The sequence below is a fragment of the Camellia sinensis genome, chromosome 6 (genome assembly GCF_055761805.1).
Source record: "Camellia sinensis isolate YWXY chromosome 6, ASM5576180v1, whole genome shotgun sequence".
NCBI classification, from domain to species: Eukaryota; Viridiplantae; Streptophyta; class Magnoliopsida; order Ericales; family Theaceae; genus Camellia; species Camellia sinensis.
The window spans coordinates 4,550,696-4,556,282 of NC_138966.1; positions in this window are offsets into that span (position 1 = coordinate 4,550,696).

Consider the following 5,587-nt stretch of genomic DNA (forward strand, 5'->3'; position numbering starts at 1 on the left):
TGTGAATAGGTTATAAAAAGTCTTTTTGCATACAGACTGTCACAGCTCATTGGACATCTTTCATTTACTGTTTTGGCTTCCGCCAGCCCCTATACTCTGTATTACTGTTATTACTATTAAGCAGGCCTTCGGTAATCACGGATTACTGACCGGTTACAGTGCTAAACCCTTAGGGGCGGGTCGTGACATTGATCTCCTCTTCAAGGGTTTTCCTCATCCTCAGATAGGTCACCTCCTCGGATAAGGTGGTTAGACAGAATATTCCCCATGTGCCTTACACATGAGTTCCATCCTACATCATGAGGTGCCCCTATAAATAGCACCCACCCATAGCTTTATAAGGGTTGGATTTTGGAGAGATATTTCTTGGGAAAGAACTAATTTCCTTTCTCCATTATCTACCTTGAGAGTGAAAATGGGAGATCCATGGGAGAGCCTTGCCATTATTTTCTCTGTAACTACTTTGTCTTCTTCTTCACCCAATTTCTTATCTCCATCATCTCTTTGCTATTGTGTTCCTAGTTGTGATTGTTGAATAATTTAAGCCTCTTATCATTTCTAGATTATTCGAGTTTTCTTCAAGGCTCTTCGAAGATCTTCGAATTTTCTAGACCGTATTCTTGAATCCTCTCATACAATAGGAAACGGTTGTGTTGTTGGCGTAGTAATTCTTTGAATAAGGGCTCTAATTGAGACAATCTAATATATTACATCAGATTCCTTGCAGAAAACTATCATCTCAAAACTTTATTGCATATCATAAGTCACTGGTTTAGAAAAAGCTGAAAATGGCTCTAATTTATTTTGTTGTTTTCTCTTGTAATGACTTGATCAAATAATAAGCAGTTGTTGATAGACCTCTAGTCCGTTATTTAGAAATGTATGAGAAGAAAAATTCTATTTAATACATGGTAAACTACATTAGCTAGACATTCCTATGATGGAAAACACATGGGAAAGCTTGTAAGAAAGCAAAAATTCACCAAAACATGTCAATAATTTAATATGTTACTGATAATCTTTGAATTGGCATGATGCAACAATATTTTCTTTGGTGCTGTGACTGGTGTTTCAGTCAATCATCATGTTGACAAGGGAAAATTGAGAGCGACTTTTGAAGCAACTTTAGTCATTGCATGTTTTCTAATGGCCTAGTGGAGCGTTTAGTTTTTATTTATGAATTATGAAACTTGTGAATGGGACAAGGGTATCCATCTTCATCTTTGATGGATTGCAGAACATGGAGATCGATTAAAGCTATTAATGTGAAGCATGGTTTAGAAACATTGTGGACGCTTTCCATAAATTTTGATTTTTAAATAATCTACTTTGAATTTGGTTCGAGTGACATTTTTAATTTTGACCATAATTTAGAATATTGGGATTCTTTTAAGGAATATCTGTATGCTAGTATGGATCAAATTGCCTGAAGAAAATAACTAGGAAGAGAAATACATGTCAAAAGAAAGAAAGAAAAAAAAAAGGTTAGGAAGATGGATATGGTATTATTTATCAGGATATGCCAATCTATAATATATATATATATATATATATATGTTTTTTTCTCTCCAAAATTCCCTTATTTTATCTATTTTCGTATTTCCCCTAAATAACGAAGAAGGTCTGGATTTCCACCTCTCCATCTCTGGAGTTTGAGAAAGGCAGCTTTATGATGCAAGCATTTATTATTTGATTTCATTAGTTTTTTCTTTTCAGCATTTGATGAAATGATCTCCTTGTACAATGGCCAGGTGGGTAGCAGATTTGGAGAGAGCACACTAAAGTTGGGATCCATGCTAACAGATGGGCAAGTTGGGAGGTTCAAAGACAAGTCAGTGGCTGCCATGTCGACATTCGGTCAAATATATAGGGCCAAATGAATTTTTCTGGGTGTGACGGATTTAAACTGTGTTTGAGGGTGAACTCAACTTTTTATAATCAAAATCAACAGCCGGATTGGGTAGTAGGAAGGACAGGAAATAACCAGGCTCTATCATGAAATGAGGAATAATATATATATATATATATATTTTTTTTTGGTTAGAGAATTTATTTGAGGGGAGGCTATCTTAGTCCACTGCAAGCCGTAGGTTTACTGACTTACAATGGACTCGTAGATCATTCACTAGAGAGGATTGCAGCAGGAATTGAACTTCAGCTTTGAAGACGAAGAGTTGGATCCTTACCCCTACCGCCGGCGGTATTAAACCAGAGCATGTTTTAGTAGTAATTGTTTGGTAGAAGACATATTTCTGGGATGAGTAACACCTATCTTATCTAGGGATGGCAATGGATAATCTACCCTGTGAGTATTTATGGAGATCTAATCCAAATAAATGGGTTTTTTCCTTTTTTCTTGTCTGTCGGGGTAGGATAAATGATATTTTTTAAATCTCCACCGAGGATGGGTCGCGGATGGGTATTCACTAATTTTCTCATATTATTTTTTTTAATGTTTTTTTAAGGTACATCGGAAAATAATTTTTCTTTATGTTTTTACCACTCTGTTTACAATTAGAGTTCTAATTCTCACTCTCTCTCATCCTCTCACTACAACAACAACGATTTGCGATGGTGACAATCTAGCAGCGACAAGATTGTGATTATTGATAAAAAAAAATACGCAATTAATCATAATCAAAAAATAGAAATTGAAGACAAAAATGTAAAAAATCTCAATTAAGGCGATCGCTAGTTAAGATGAAAATTGGAAAATTCAATCTAAGGTTACCATCAAATCAGAGAAAAATCCAATAAAACAAATGCAGGAGATATTGAAACAAGAAAATTCATTTTATAAATACAAATAAATTTTTTTTGAAAAAAAGAAGAAAATGGAAACGAGAGTAACAACTCACCTCTAGATTATCGAAGATCAATTAATAGAGATGAGAAGGAGATACATAAAATTAAAAAATTAAAAAGGAAGATGGATTTTTTTTTGTAGGAATATAATTTTTCTAAATAAATTTAAAAAATTCTAAGGGTGTGTTTGGTAACGTTTACGTTTTCAGTTTATATTTACAAAAATTTTATAAACTGGTTTTTGTTTATTTTTTGTTTATTTTTAGAAAAACATAAACTACAAACGCGTTTGGTAATTGACAAAATGTTTTAAAAAAATTTAAAATATAAAAAAGAGTAAGAAATGGCAAATGGTGGCAAGTGGCGGTGGAAGACGGTGGTGGAAAGTGGTGATGGTGGGCGGTGGGTAGCTGGTGGCGGTGGGTGGTGGCCGGTGGGTGGTGGTGGTGGTGGTGGGTGGGTGGGTGACGGTGGCGGGTGGTAGCGAGTCGGTGGTGGTGGTGGTGGTGGTGGCGGCGGGAGGTTGAGGGTGGTGGTGGCAAGTGGGTGGCGAATGGCCGATGGCGGGTGGTGGGGGGTGGTAGCGGGTGGGTGGTAGTGGTGGTGGGTGGGTGGGTGACGATGGCGGGTGGTGGGTGGTAGCGAGTGGGTGGTGGTGGTGGCAAGTGGGTGGCAGGTGGTAGCAAGTGGGTGGTGGTGGTGGTGGTGGTAGGTGGGTGGCGGATAGCGGCTGGTAGGGGGTGGTAGCGGGTGGGTGGTGGTGGTGGTGGTGGGTGGGTGGGTGACGGTGGTGGGTGGTGGGTGGTAGCGAGTGGGTGGTGGTAGTGGTGGTGACGGGTGGTTGGTGGTGGTGGCAAGTAGGTGTCGGGTAGGTGGCGGGTGGTGGTAGTGGGTCGGTGGGTGGATGACGGTGGCGGGTGGTGGGTGGTAGCGAGTGAGTGGTGATGGTGGTGGTAGCAAGTAGGTGGCGGATGGCGGGTGGGTGGTGGTAGTGGTGGGTGGGTGGGTGACGGTGGCGGGTGGTGGGTGGTAGCGAGTGGGTGGTGGTGGTGGTGGTGGTGGTGGTTGGTGGTGGCGACAGGTAGGTGGTAGATGGCGGGTGGTGGCGGGCGGGTGAGTGGGTAGGTGACGGTAGTAGCAAGTGGGTGGTTGTGGCAGTGGTGGTGGCAGGTGGTGGGTGGTGGTGGCAAGTGGGTAGCGGATGGTGGGTAGTGGGTAGGTGGTGGTGGTGGGTGGCGGGTGGGTGGTAGTGGTGGTGGGTGGGTGGGTGACAGTGGCCGGTGGCCGGTGGTAGTGAGTGGGTGGTGATGGTGGTGGCGGCGGGTGGTGGTGGTAGGTGGGTGGCGGGTGGGTGGTGGTGGTGGGTAGATGGGTGACGGTGGCGGGTGGTGGGTGGTGGGTAGGTGGGTGACGGTGGCGGGTGGTGGGTGGTGGTGGTGGTGGTGGTGGTTGGTGGTTGTGGCAGGTAGGTGACGGATGGCGGGTGGTGGCGGGTGGGTGGTGGGTGGGTGGGTGACGGTGGCAGGTGGTAGGTGGTAGCAAGTGGGTGGTTGTGGCAGTGGTGGTGGCAGGTGGCAGGTGGTGGGTGGTGGTGGCAAGTAGGTGGTGGATGGCGGGTGATAGGTGGTGGTGGTGGTAGTGGGTGGGTGGGTGATGGTAGCGGGTGGTAGGTGGTAGTGAGTGGGTGGTGGGTGGTGGTGGTGGCGGCGGCGACGAGTGGGTGACAGGTGGGTGGTGGCTGGTGGTGGTGGCTGGTGGCTCGTGGTGACAGGTGGGTGGTGAGTGGTGGTGGTGGTGCCAGAAGACGGTGGTGGAAAATGGTAGCGGGTGGTGGCTAGTATTGGGTGATAAAAAAAAAAAAAAAAAAACTCAAAACTCAAGACGAAAACACATTTTTTGTGTTTTCATTTTTTGGCCAAATTTATAAACTGAGACCATTGATTTATAAATCAAAAATTTTACCAAACAAGTTTTTATTTGAGTTTTTTAAATTTTTGTAAATATAAACAGAAAACTGAAAACGTAAGTGTTACCAAACGGCACCTAAGTATGCATAAAATTTGACAAGAATAATGTGACAATGTTAATTAATGCGTATTTGATTTTGTTGTTGAGCCAAATAACATAAAATTGGGTAAATTACAAATATACCCTTTGAGATTTGCTTAAAATACAAATTGCTCCCTATGGTTTGAAAAATTACAAATAACTCCTTATTAGTATTTTTTATTTAACAGAATTAACTAAAAAAATAAAATTCATAATTACTCTTCTATACAATAATAAAATTACCTAAATTATTAATTGAAACATATTTATAACATCATTAAAAACTATTAATTGACTTGATGATTTATTAATAAAAGAGGCGATTTGTTCTAAAATTAGAAACCTCAGGGGGTGGAATGTAATTTCTAAAATTACAGGGGGTGATTCGTATTTTAATCAAATCTCAGGGGTGTAATTGTAATTTACCCAATAAAATAAGCTTGAATGTATATTTAGCTTTGGTTGTAAATCTTAAAATATATATATATATATATATATAAAAGAAAAAAGAAAAAATGGTCAAGTTGGGTTGGAGAAAATCCAAATCCAAACCCATTAGGAGATAGGATGGGTAATACCCATGGGAAATGGAGAATGGAGAAAAATAATTATAGGAGAATGGGGATGGGAAATTAATATCTACCCTATTAACCCCCATTGACATCCCTATTCTTATCATTGAGTAGAAAAAGACACTAAAAAAGCATGAGCTTCAGACGTGCAAAATGAGCCA